This window comes from Tamandua tetradactyla, chromosome 6 (genome assembly GCF_023851605.1).
Source record: "Tamandua tetradactyla isolate mTamTet1 chromosome 6, mTamTet1.pri, whole genome shotgun sequence".
NCBI lineage: Eukaryota > Metazoa > Chordata > Mammalia > Pilosa > Myrmecophagidae > Tamandua > Tamandua tetradactyla.
The window spans coordinates 84,952,196-84,966,458 of NC_135332.1; the positions used below are offsets into that span (position 1 = coordinate 84,952,196).

General features: G+C 49.6%; 1 protein-coding gene across 7 annotated transcripts in view; it reads left to right on the top strand.

Moving 5' to 3' along the window:
• Positions 1–14,263, top strand: part of TSNARE1 (t-SNARE domain containing 1) — a 146,414-nt gene that overhangs the window by 67,757 nt on the left and 64,394 nt on the right. The gene's annotated exons all lie outside the window — the stretch shown is intronic.

Here is a 14,263-nt window from a genome sequence, read left to right on the forward strand (position 1 = left end):
CCTTCCTACTGGGCATGTGCCTTCCCTCTTCTCTGTTTCCTTCCTCCTTCCTCAGTTACTGGGTGAACTCATGTTTTTAAGTCTGTGGCAGGCCTCCAGTTGCACAGTGCATGTCCTCATGGGTGGGTAGGGGTGGGGGTGCAGAAGGAGAGCTTTCACACGGGCAGCCACTTGGCTATGTTCATTCATTCAGCCATTCAGCCATTCCTTCTCTCCCTCCCTCAGTGTTTACCCATGGCCACCATGCACTGAGACCCTGGACCCTGAGCTGAGAGGGGGCATATATACTGAGATGCATCATGTGTATTCCCTGCCCTGGAATTGTCATAGGGTTCTAGAAGAACCACTGTGAGCAGACAGAGACGATAGCGCAGGCGGCATGTTCTAACAGGAGGGGCCTGGAAGCAGTATGGGAGATGGGCACAGGCAGTGATAACCAGTTGGGAAAAAACGAGGCGGAGGAAGGCAAGGAAGGTGTCCCAGAGGGAGGAACACTGGAGTTGGATCTTGAAGAATGCCTTGGGGGTTGCTAGAGTACATTCCATTGAAAACAAGCAGGTCGTGGTTGAAAATTTCTGTGCTCACGAGGGAGTAAAGCACCGTGAGCATAATCCAGCAGGAATAACTGCAGATACATGCATCCTTCTGCATCCTTCCCCCATCCCCGGAAGTATATGCAAGGAACAGTGAACTGTAGTTACCATGCAGAATTGAAAAAGAACAAACCAGCACTTCAGGAGTGCATGAAATTCTTGAAATAAAAGGCGGGAAAAACTGGGAATACATAGAATGTTTTTGAGCCAATGAGAAGGGTGAGTTGGGGTGCAGTGGGGTACGTGGAGGGTGAATGGGGCACACTTTAGTGGACTGACGGAGCCCGGAATGTCAGGCTGTGGGAGACTCGGGGTGCTCACCTGCCGCTAAGCAGGGCTCTGGAGACTTTAGAGCAGGGGAGCGGCATGCACATTTCTACACCTTAAAAAAAATGTTTTTAAATAGCATTTTTCTAGACTACAAGTCATGTGTGTTCAGGGAGAAAAGGAAAATCCCCTGTGACCCCCACCCGGAGGTCACCATTGTTAGCATCTGGATGCAATTTGCTTCATTCATCTTCTGCGTTAGAGACCCCTTTGAGTCAGGACAGACAGGATGTCACGCAGGGCTCCAGGGTAGGCGTCCTGGGAAGGCAATGAGGGAGCGGGTGGAGCCCTGGGAGGGGAGCCCACGCTGGAAATGTGAGCCCGGAGCTGGGTCCTGAGGGCGCCTCAGTTCCTGTCAGGTAGATGGCACCAGGAGGCGTGTGGGTGTTGGGCAGCCGCTGCCTCCCATAACCTTTCCCTCAGATCCACGGCCTCCTCCCTCCCTTCTCCCTAAGTGTTGTCTGGCCCTAACTACGGAGACCCCTGGGGTGGCAGCTGAGAGCCATCTCAGGGGTCTGCAGGCCTTCCTGAGAGGATGTGCATCCTGGAACCACTGAATCTGGGGCCAGAAGGGCTTTGGGGTGGCCAGGTCAAAGGTCAAAGCCTCATTCTCGCAGTGGGCCATGAGGCCCTGAGTCCCAGGTTACGCAGGGCCTCGGTGGTCGGGTGGCCTAGAACTGGCCTTTAGTGGAGGCTCTGGGGAGATGGGTTTGTGCTCTGGGCCTACTCTCTGCACCTTTGGATGTGCGTGTGTGTGTGCGTGCATGAGTGTGCAAGCCCATCCCTCACCCCACCCAGCCCTCTGCTTTCAGCTGTCACCCCCTGCCTGTCCTTTGCATATAATCCCACCTCCTCCTCCCCATTGCCTGGCCCTTGCCAGCTTCCTTCTGCCGCTTCTAGCTGGGCTTCTGGTTTCTGCCTTCCCACTGCCCCATCTGTGCCCCACCTGGCTGCCAGGGGACCCACGAAGGGACTCCCTTGTTTAAAACCCATCTCAGGCAGGCCCTCTGTTGTCTGATGAGAGGGGCCTTAACCCCCATTGGGCCACCTAGTGCCCCCAAGGAGCTGGTCGTGGCGGGCCCGTGGGGTAGGGGTGCCCCCGTGGTGAGGACACATAGGAAAGAAGCCCACCAAGGCCCGCCTCTGGGCAGGACACTGTGGCCCTGGCCACAGGCCTTTTCACCTGTCATTTGGAGATTTCTTAGGGGGTGGAGGTACTACTAGGGTGTGGCTTTGGGTCCAGGAATGCTGGGTGGACTCCCCCATTTGCCAGAGCTCTGAAAGGGCTCCCCAGTCTCCTGAGAAAAGCCTGGCCAGTCCCCTCCCCACCCTGGGGCCTCCCCTCCCCCAGCCCCCTCCCCTAGCCCCCGGGACCTCCCCTCCCCCAGCCTTGCAGATGAGGCAGTGCTCAAAGCGGGCTGCTGAGGGGTGCTGCTCCGTGTGGGGCAGCCACTGTGGGGGCAGGACCTGTGTGGGAGCCACTGGCCTGTGTGGCTGGGCGGTGTGGGGCTATGGCCAGGGGCCAGGGGAAGGTCTGTCCTGTCAGTGTCACGTCACATGCCACGAGCCCTTGAGCCCTGCCTCGGCCCCCCTCTGTGGCCCTCCTCCTACCGCAGGTGCCTTTGGGACCTGTTAAATGAAGAGCCTCTTACTAGAGCGGATAGGGCGGGGGAGCATGGGCCCTTGTAATATAACATAATCGCCAAATGCTCCTGGAAAGTCTTAATTTGTCTTTCTGCAGCAGGCAGATAACGCCGCGTGCTGTGCAGCGAGATGCGGAGATAGGGGCGCCAGGCCGGTCAGAGCCACCTCCTTTTCTTTGGTGCTTTCAGCATGTCCCATTATCTCTGCTCACAATGGGAGCAGGGGGGCGGGGGAGGCCAGGCTTTCAAAGCCCGATAAGCACTGCTGAGCTTTTATTTCATTTTGTTGCCTTCGAGTGAAATGGTTGCGGTGGTGTGAAGACAGAACCCGCACAGGGGATTTTTCTTCCTGCCTTCTCCTGGGGGCCAGGCCTGGGGAATGACAGGCGCCCTCGTGGCCTCTTTGGGGACGAGAACTGAGTCCTCGTGTGGTTGAGGTCCGAGCCTGGGCACACTGTATCTTTTGTTGGAGTCTGGATTCCTCAGTTCTCGAAGACCCCTGTCCCCAGCCTCATTGTTGGACCTCGGTGGTGGGAGTTGGGGCTTGGGAGCCCCGTTTCCCATCAAGGGCAGGGCTCCTGGCAGTGAGGGCCCTGCATTGTCCTGCTCCCTGTTTCCAGGTCACCCACATGTCTGGGCCGTTTGGGGGGAGTGAGGGGGCCGAGTTTGGTGGGAAGTTTGGTGGGAAATGGCTCACCTGACAGCCTCAACTGACAGGGGCTGTGGACAGCCAGGTGCCAGGGGGTGGGCGGCACACTCATCACCTGGAGAGTGTTCGGGTGGGATTGTGGTCTGAGGACTGCAGAGTGGCCCCAAATGCTTCTGGGAAGTGGCATGGAGAGACGGGGGTGAGTGCCCCCCATGGAGCCCATCAGCCAGGATGTCATCCCTCTACTCAGCAAGTGCCCCTGGGAGTCCCCTGCGTGAGGTCCCAGTCTGGACACGAGGAGGAGGCAGTGGGCAGACCCTGCCCTGGCCCTGAAGCCCTGCCCAGCCCACGGAGTCAAGGGGAGGCAGCCAGAGTTCGGCCCGGAGGGGCTGCCCAAGCACACCCAACCTCTGGCCAGGAGGGCACTGGGGACACAAGAGTCTCCCAGTGGGACTGGGCCAGGGAGACTCAGGCACAGATGCTATGGGTGTGTGCTTCTCCCTCACCCCCGTTGGGACCTAGGACTCAGCTTTCTGGAAGAATAATTTCTGCGTGATGCAACCCAGCCATTTAAAGGTTCAGATCCGTGCGACTTGGCCAGCACACACACGTCTCCCACCACTCAGAAGAACAGGAGCATCACCACCAGCTCCGATGGTCCCCCACACCCCCTCCCAGGCACCCCTATAGACTCGATTGCTCTCTTTAGGGTCTCATGTACACGGGCTCACACAGTTCTCACTACTTTGTCTTCGTCCCCCATTTTTCATTGCTCAGCACTCCGCTTTTTGGATGGACTGCAGTTTCTGTTTTCATTTACCCGATGGGGAAAGTTTTCATGGTTTCCAGCTTTGCTGACTGTGAATAAAGGTGTCATTAGTGTTTGAATAAAATCTTTGTGTACAACTGTTTTATTTTGGGGGAGGGGGTGGGAATTAATACCTAAGAGTGGACTTGTTAGTCATATGATCAGTCCAAGTTTTAATGTTTTAAGAAACTTCCGAACTGTTTTCCAAAGTGGTTGTACCGTGGCCAGTCTCTAGGAGTAGGGCCTGATTTCCGTGGGCTCTGCCCCCCTGCCAGCGTGGCACTGTGGCCCCTGGTGGTGGTCAGTGGTCTCTCATGGTTATAGCTTTACTCTGTGTTTTGCAGACGTTGAGCATCATTATGGGCTTGTTGGTCATTTGTCGATCTTCTTTTGTGTAGTCTTTGTTTGTCCATTTTTATTGGGCTGTTGGTTTTTACTATGCAATTATATGAACTGTTTATTTGGGGCTTTACCAGATATGTGTGTTGTGAATATTTCCTCTCAAACTGCGGTTCGTCTTTTCTTTTTCTTAACGGTGGTTTTTGAGGGTCAAAAGTTTTACATGTTGATATCAATAGTTTTTTTTTTTTTTTAATGATTTGCGTATTTTGTATGCTACCTAAAAAATCCTTGCCTACTATAAGGATGGAGGGTTCTTTTCCTGTATTGTCTTCTATAAGTTTTGTAGCTTTAGCTTTTGCTTTTAAGTCTATCTATGATCCATGTTGACTTAATTTTGGCAATTGGTTAATTTTAGGTTGAGGTTCAGTGGATATCCAATTGTTTCAGCACTACTGGTTGAAGAGCTGTCCTCTTTCCATTGAATTATCTTGACACGTTGTCTGAAACCAGCTGACCACATGTCCCTGTGGGATGTTGATTTGCTTCATTGACTTATGTGTGTCTGCTTATACCAATACTACATTGCCTTGATTAATGGGTCTATAAAATAAATCTTGAAATGAGTTGGGAAACATTTCTTCCCACTTTGTTTTCTGAAAGAGTTTGTATAGAATTGATATTATTCTTCCCTTCAACATGTGGCAGAGTCACCAGATTTGCACTCTGAGCCTGGAGCTTTCATTGTGGGAATATTTTAAACTACTGTGTCAGTCTTTTGAAAGTACAGAGCTACCCAAGCTATCTGTTCTCAAAGTGAGCATTGGGAGTTTTTGTTTTTCAAGGAACTTTTTCTGCTTCATTTAAGTTGTCCAATTTGTCAGCATGAAGTTGTTCATAATTTTCCTTTAGGAGACTTTTAAATTCTGTATGATCTGTAGTGATTGCTCTGCTTTATTTCTGATATTGCTGATTTGTGTCTTCTTTCTTTTGTTCTTGATTGGTTTGACTAGAGGTTTCCCAATTTTATTGATCGTTTTGAAGAGGCAGATTTTCATTTTGTTAATTTACTCTAATTGCAATTCAGTTGATTTCTATTAATCGTTTTTACTTTCTTCTGCTTACTTTGGGTTCAGTTTGTTCTTGTTAGATCTCTGACTTGAGACCCTTCTTTTTTTCAAATGTAAAGTTATTGTTATAAATTTCCCTATATGCTACTTATACACATTTGTGCATATTGTGTTTTCATTTCATTATGTTAAAAATGTTTTCTAATTTTCTTTGTAATTTCTGTTGTTACTAATGGCTGTTTAGAAGTGTGTTGTTTAATTTGCAAACAATTCTCTATGCTTCAAGATATCTTTCTATTATTGATTTCTAGTTTAATTCTTTTCCAGTCAGAGAATATAGTTTGTGTAATTTCAATTATTTTAAATATATTAGAGACTTGCTTTGTGGTCTGCAATATAATCTATCTTGGTGAATGTTCCATTTGCAGTTGACAAAGAATATGCATTCTGCTGTTGGATGGACTGTTTTACGCGTCAGTCATTTCTACTTGATTGACAGTATTGCTCAAGTCTTCCGAATCCTTACTGATTTTCTGTCTTCTTGTATTAACTACTGAGAGAGAAATCTTGACATCTCTGATGATAATTGTGGATTTGTCCATTTCTCCTTTTAGTAGTATCAGTTTTCAGGCTGATATTAGGGGTATGCAGATTTAGGATGGTTTTTTCTTAACCAGTTGAGACCTTTATCATTGTAAAAATGTTCTTTTATATCTCTATTATATTCGTTGTTTTGAATTCTACTTAGCTGCCAATGGAGTCACTTCACCTTTCATGGATTATGGTCTACAGATAGATTTTCCAATCCTTTTACTTCCAATCTGTATCTGATTTTATATAGAGAGGGGTTTCTATATGTAATGCAAAGCTGGCTCTTGCATTTAATCCAGTCTGGCACTTTCTTCCTTTTTGGGAATGTTTAGACCAGCGTTGTTAAGTTGAAGCTTTGGGTGATGATGGAAATTGTTAAATAATTAGCACTTGCCAAGATGGCAGCAACCAGCCACATGAGGCAGTTGAGCACTTTGGGTGGTAGTGTACCCGAGAAATGGAATTTATAATTTCATTTAATTTGAACTTATTAAAATTTACATTTAAATTGCCACATGTAGCTAGTGGCTACTGTATTAGATAACTCAGATGTAGATCACTTTTCTTTAACATACATGCCAGTATACTCAGGCTTAAATCTCATCTTGCTGTTTGCTTTCTGTATTTCCTTTTTATTGTTAGTGCTTTTCCTTTCTCTCTTCCTTTTGTGGAGTGATTGTATGTTGCTTAGAATCCTATTTTATCTCTTACTGTTGACTGATTGGGTCTATCTGTTTGTTTTCTGTTTGCCCTGGAGTTTACAATATATACATATTTAACTTTTCACAGCCGGGGTCCAGACATTATTATATTATTTCACATATGATGTGTGACTCTTACTGCAGTATTCTTCCATTTCCCTCTCCTTGTCATGTATTTATTGTTTCATTTATTTACCTGCTACACATGTTGACAACACATGATTACAAACAATACGTTGTTATTGATTTTGTGTTAATAATTGTCTTTAAAAGAAATTAAAAATGTGGAAAAATGCCTTTTTATTTACCATCATGCTTACCAATCTGACATTAATTCTTTATGTATAGCCATTTATCATTTCCTTTTGACCTGAGGAACTTCTTTTATCATTTCTTATAGTGCTCATCTGGTAACATCAGATTCACTCCACTTTTGTCGGTCTAAAATAAATCTGTATTTGCCTCTATTTGTTTGTTAGAGAAGTTGTGGGTTTACAGAATCCACATATACCACCCTATTATTAATATCTTGCAGTGGTGTGAGACATTAGTTACAAATGATGAAAGTAGTTTTTTTTTTATATAATTGTACTATTAACTACTCCATGGCTTAACTTAGGGTTCACTGTTTGTGTTGTGTACTCCATGTTTTTTTTTTTTATTTTATTCTAGTACTATATTTACAACTTAACGTTTCTCCTTTTAATGACATTCAGATATGCAATTCAGTGCTGTTAATTACATTTACAATGTTTTGCTACCATCACCACCATCCAGTCCCAAAACATTTCCATAGTTCCATATGAATTGCTTCCATTTTTTTAAATGTGTTTTCACTAGTTGTAGAATTCTGGTTGAAATCTCTCTTTTAGCTTTTTTTCTTTTTTCTTTCTTTCTTTTGTCTTTTAGCTCCCACAATTTCTGGGAAGATGATGAAATCATTTTTGTATTTTGTTCTTCTATATGCAAAGTAGAGTTTTTCCCCCACTCATTGTGATTTTTTTTCCTTTATCAGTGTTTTGTTTTTTTGCTATTCAGTTGAAATGTGCCTTGTTGTGTGTGTGTATGTACATATTCTGCTTGGGGCTTGTTAAAATTCTCAGACCTATAAATTTAGACTTTCATAAAATTTGGATTCTCTTTAGCCATCATTCCTTCACTCTTTTTTATTTGTTTGCTTCTCCCTCTCCCTTCTTCTTAGGGTACTCTTCTTAAACGAATGCTAGTTACCGAGGCTCTGTTAACTTTTTCTTTAGTCTCTGTGCTTCATTCTGTTTGTTTCTATCATTTTGTTCACTGACCTTTCTTCTGCTATCTAATCTGCTGTTAACACCAATCAGTGAAATGTTCATTTCACTTGTATTTCATCTAATGGGTTCTATTTTGGTCTTTTTTCATATCTTCCATTTCTGTCCTTTCCTGGTTCATGTTTTCCTTTACATCTTTGGGTTTATTTATGATAGCTATTTCAATGACCTTATAATTAAGGGCCTTTAACACCCTTTTCTACAAATTCTATCATCTCTGTCATTTCTGGATCTCTTTCTGTTGACTGACTTTTCTCCTGCTTATCGGTCACAGTTTCCTATTTATATGTCTAGTAATTTTTAGTTGAATGACATACATTGTGAATTTTGCATCAAGTACTGGCTTTGGTACTTTTCCTTTAAAAAGGATTGGGCTTTGCTCTAGGAGGCAGTTAGGTTACTTGCGAATCACTTAGATTTTTTTAAAAAAATTTTTAAATTTTACATGGGCAGGCACCGGGAATCGAACCCGGGTCCTCGGGCATGGCAGGCAAGCATTCTTACCTGCTGAGCCGCCGTGGCCCGCCCCACTTAGATTTTTTTTGAGGCTTATTTTAAAAAAATTTAGGGGAACAGTGAGGCTAATTAAGCCCCACTTCTAAGGCCTGACTCTTCTGTGTTCACTATTCAGTATGCCTTGTATTTGCTGAGGCCCCTCCATTCTTACGGTGTGAACACAGGTGATTTTCATCCCAGCTTAGCTCTGGGTATTGGATATTGTTGGCTTACATGTCACTGGTGGTTGGTACTTTCCTCAAAAGTTGTTCTTTTCCTGGCTTTGTGGAGTACCTCTGTGTGCATGCACAGATTTACATCCAGCAGAGACTCAAGGGGCCCTCAGTTGGCTTCTGAAGCTCTTTCTCTGCCTGATGCTCTCATCTCTGGGCCTCTGCCTCACCAACCTCCAATAGTTTCTCCTAAACTCACTGAGCCTCCAGGGCTCTATTTTGGTCCCTGCTTGCTGCCCAGCAAGCAGGCTGTGGTTGCTCCTGGGCAGAAAGCTGGGGTGACTGTGGAGCATAGCTCACTTTTTCCATCCTCTTGGGATCATGGTACTGTGCTGATTGTTGTGCAGTATCAGAAAATCATCGCTTCCTGTATTTCCTCCAGTTTGTTAGCTGTCCATAGAGGGAAGGTAATTCTAGACCCTGTTACTCCCTCCTGGCAGAAGCTGAAGTCTTCTGATGGTTTACCCTGTTATTTCAAGAGAACTTGGCACATTTTCCATGCTACTTTCTATATGCTATTTCACCCCATGTTTCTGTTTCTGGTACATATCTGACTTGGGATCCAACCCCATGTGTTGATGCTGCCACAGGACGTCTCTCCTCCACTGACCTGGAGGCCCCTCAGACCCAACCTGACCCACCATCTTTCCCCCAAGCCTGTCTGTGCTTCTTTCTCATGGCAATAAGCAGCGTCTCCAGGCAGACTCCAGGAGTCACCCCAAAGAACTCCTTTGACCCCAGCACACACACGCAAACCCCATTTGAACCACCTTCTCTTTTGTCTCTCCTTTCCCCAAGACTTCTCTGGCTTCCTTCTCTATACCCTGGCCCCTGCCTGAATTCATGGTGCATCTTTTATCATCTGCACCAGAATGTGGAGCCCAGTTGGTATTTGTGCAGTGAATATGTCACTGTCCACCTGCTCCTGGGGAGTGGCTGCCATTGTGTATGTGATCTGGGAGCCTATGAGACAGCAAGAAAATGAACTAACATATACTGGAATTAAGCTGTCTCTTCTGTGGCTCTTAGCCCTCCTGTCTGCTAGAACGGAAAGTCCTGCTTTGTTTCCAGCCCTTAGTTAATGCTAGTGTGTTTGCATGTCAGGTAAATAAGAGGTTATTCTGCTGTAGCAGAGACCCCCAAATACCACAGCGTGGGTAAGACGGGACCTTGTTCTCCCAGGTAACAGCTTAGCTGCCCAGTCCATGCAGGCAGCTCTGCTCCATGGGCCTTTCCGGGACCCAGGTTCCTTCCACCTGCAGCTCCACACTTACCTAAGGAGCTTTCCCACTGCTCCATCAGCATCCAGCCCAAGAAAAGAGAGCTTGAGGCAGTCATGTTGGGGCAGCTTCCTGAAACACAGCCAGGGAAATGGCCCACTTCGCTTCCCAAATTCCAGAGGTGAGAATTTAGTTGTGTGGTCTCCTTGGCTGCAAAGGAGGCTGGGAGATGTAGCAGCAACCGAGTGTCCATGGGCCCGGGAGGAAAGAAAGTTGGAGTTCTGGGGGAAAAGCCGCAGTCTCCAGTTTGTGCAGTGCAGGTGGCCTCCCCGACTCAAACACACCTTCTACTGATTGTGGCCAGAGAGAAGGTTTGGTCCAGATGATTGCGCCGTGGAGCTTAGCTGGCCACATCTTCATCTGTGGTCTCTGCATGGTCCCCCTCCGCCCCCGCCCTGGTTTTGCTCTCACTCACAGTGGTGCTAGGTGTTTACCAAACTCCACGGCGACCGTCAAAAATAGCTGGGCTGCACCTGCGGCTGTTGCCAGGCCGACTCGCCTACTGTCTCCGTCTCAAGGTGGGTCTCCAGGGCAGCTTGCTGGGGTTTGCAGCCAAGTTCAACAGGGCCTGCTGGGACCAGAGCCAGCCCTGGACGCTGCTCATCAGGATGGCTGCGCCCAGCCCCTGGGCTCTGCACACCCCTGCGAGACCCAAAGACCCTTCCCGCCCCATGAGAGGCTGAGAGGCTCAGCTGTGCAGTCGGACCTTGACCTCTTGACTCCAGCCCTGTTACCTTGCCTTGGCTTCTCGAATGCTCCCTGGGCAGTGTGGACTGGTGGTGCCCTCTGGCTCCTTCCAGGGCTCTGGAGTTTTTCCCAGCCTGTGCCTGGCCTTGCTTTGGCATGTCCCACTTCTTCCTGCGTGTCATCTGAGTGGTCTAGGACTTCTCCTTTCTAAGGACAGCCAACTCTGTGCTGAGACTCCGGTCCCACCCTGAGCTTGGTGACCGTGGGCAGGATTCCAAGCCTCTGCATCTTGTCCCTGTCATCACTCAGCTGCAGATGCAGTGGCTAAGAAGGATGCACAGCCCCTGGGGTCAGCAGTTGTCAGCGAAGCCATCTGGGGAATTGGCATGGGTCAGGGGAGAACGAGAGGGTGGACAGTAGCTTAAAGAGGAGAGGGCCATCCTGCCCAGGGCCTCAGAAAAGGAAGCTTCATGGAAGATAAAGATGAGTTGGAGATGGAGACACTTCTGTGTCTCCTCCAAAGGGCCTATCTACCCCCTATAGCAGCTTCTGGAATCACCTGGACAGAGATGTGGAGAATAGAAAGGACTCTTGAAACCACATAGTTTCTCTTTTCATTTTGTAGACGATAGGTGATAAGGGAGCATCATTTTTGGGGCCTCTTCCCCTGGCCAGTCTTTTAGAAAATCTTACATTAACCTTCATTGTCAGCTGCTACCGTATTTTACAGGTGAGAGCCCAGAGGGTCCCCCGCCTATGAGGGATATATGTAAATGGCTATATGGGAAGGGTGTCCTCCCCCCAACTGAGTCTCCCTCCTGCGCTACTTAGCCTGTTCCAGAGCACAAGGGCCAGGGGCTTCTCCCGGCCATGAGGGTGGACTCCCTGTGCTCAGGGGTCTAAGGGCAGCCATTGGCCCATTAGCCTGTTTCCCAGAAAACTCTTTAGTCTCATCCTCAGGCCCGGGGCCCAAGGCCTGGAGCTGGTCTTGACGGCTGGGGACAAGACAAGGACAGCAACTGGGGTTACATGGGCTGAGGCCTGGGGCAGAATGGAGGTGCCCGTGGGAAGATGCTGTGGTCTGCTGGAGGGTCTCACGGCAGTCTTTCCTGCACAGCGTGGTACCTTGGGTCACAGGGGCTCCGCCCAGACCATCTCCCGCCCTGCTGATGAGGACACTGGGGCAGAGGACTTCTGGTCATGCCCAGGCCCACACAGTGGCTTCCTGGGTGGCCACCTGTTTCACCCCGGGCCCCTGCCCCAGCTCCCCCCCCGCCCCCCCGTGTGTGTGCAGCACGTTGGTTACTCTGGGAGTTACGTGGCCTTGCCTGTATCTGACTTTGACTCTCCTGCTCTGATTTCAGCCTCCTTGTCAGAATATTTTGACAATATTTTGGGGCTTGCCTACTGAAGGTCGTTCCACGCCCGGGGAGCAGAGGCAGCACCTTCCTTGGGGACAGGGCCGGGGGTGGTGTTGACACAAAACGTGAGTCCTGCCAGTCCAGCTGTGCATTCAGGGTGAGGATGGCAGACAGTGGTGGGGCTCTCTGGGGACCAGGCACGGCAGAGGAGGCAGGCCATGACTCACAAACCACCTGGCAATGTCGGGTCTGGGGCCAGGTGCCCAAAGGGTGGCCATGAGGAAGACACCCCCCTCCCCCCTCCCCCCGAAGGCGGTCCTCGCCTCACCCAGCAGGCGGCTCCTCCTGGGTGGCTCTGGGCATCCTCTTCCCCCAAGGCCTGCGCTGAACCCTTATGGAGCCCTTCCTCATCAGGCCTGACCCTGCTGGTGTCCAGCACCCCCCAACCCCGCTGCAGCCTCTCCTGGGGGAGCCTGTCCTTCCTTATCTGGCAGCAGTCAGCCTGGCCCCGACGATGAAGAGAAGCCACTGTCAGCCTAGGCAGCTTGCCAAGCCTGTGGCATGGCTCTGTGAAGGCCAAGGGCACAGACGCCACTACTTAAGGTGCCAGGACCTCGGCCCTTGCTGGACCTCGGCACCTCATCTGCACACAGGGGTGCTGGGCAGATTCCATTGGCTCACTCCGGAAGACTGTCTGTGACCTTGTGGGACCTGAACTCAGGGCTGAGGCTTCAGCGGAGTCACCTCAGGACCCCAAGCCTGTGGGTGCCGAGGTGCAGGGAGGGGTGGCAGGGGTGGTGCTGGTTTCCCAGCAGGTGCTGAGCCGAACTGACCTCCCCTTAGGGCACAGGTCAGCGCCTCCTCCCTTCTCCCCCAGGCTCTCCACACTGGGGCCTCAGGGCTGGGGCTTGCCTCTGAGCTGAGGAGGGGCAGAGCAGGACGAGTGCCCATCGTCAGGATGGGCCTCTGGCTGCCTGGTGTTCTCTCGGCAGCCTGCCTGGGGTCAAGGGTCGGCTGTGGCTCGCTGGCCAGCCTGGGGGCCTGCATCCTGGTGAGAGAGCAGACCCCATGCCCAGAAACGTGGCACTTCCTCTTTGGCCAGGCGGTTCGGCGAGGTGAAAGCTCTGGAGGGTCCCCCACAAACCCTGGGGTTTTCACCCGCCCCACTTCCCAGGGACTTCGCAGAGCTTGAACCAATGTGTTCTCTTTTTATTGCATTTTATGGTGAAAATTTTTGGGGTACAGGAAGAGTTGAAAGAATAGTTCAGGGGGCTGTGCACGTCCTCATCACCTGTGTGCCCGGCCTCGCATGGCCTCAGCCCTCACCCCCAGCCTGCCCTGGACCTGTCACTCGTCTGTTTTCCTGCCCACACGCTACAGGGGGAAGCACCCCCTCCCCCACCAGGACACTTCCTTCTGTACTCGTGGCCCCTCGCCTTTGTTGTTCTGGGTGGAAGGGAGCATATGGAGTTCTTGATTAGGTAGAGAGGCGCCTCCACCCCTCCCCTGTGGGTCTTGGTTAGTTTACTGGAATCCTATAAAAGGAGACATTTTGGAGAGAGTTCCTTTTGAGAACGAGGAGGGAGCCACAGAACCATAACAGAATGATGAGAGCACCACAGAGTCCGCTAGCCAGCGACTTTTGGATGTGAAGAAGGACACCTCCAGGGGAACTTCATGAAGCAGGAGGCCTGGAGAGGAAGCCAGTGGACATTGCCCTGTTCAGCAGGAGCCTTCACAGTGGAGAGAGAAACCCTGACCTTCATCGACCTTCTTGAGTCAAGGTATCTTTGCCTGGATGCCTTAGATCGGACATTTCTGTAGACTTGCTTTCGGACGTTTCCATGACCTTAAAACAGTAAACTAGGAACTTGTTAAATTCCCCTTTTTAAAAGCCGTTCCATTTCTGACATGTTGCATTCAGCAGCTAGCAAACTAGAACACCATGTGTTCACCCATTCCCTCTCCCTGGTCATCTGTGTGTGGACCTCGGGCTGCTCCCGCCTTGTGGCCCTGTGAGTGGGTGATGCTGCGATGGAGCTGGGTGAGTGGGTTTCTGCCTCCATCCCTCGTGGGGCCCCAGTACGAATTGCCAGTTCATGTGGCATCTCCATGTTTAAGTCTTTGAGTTGCCGCCCTGTTTCCATTGCTTTCTTTCTTTCTGAAGCTGTGCAGACGG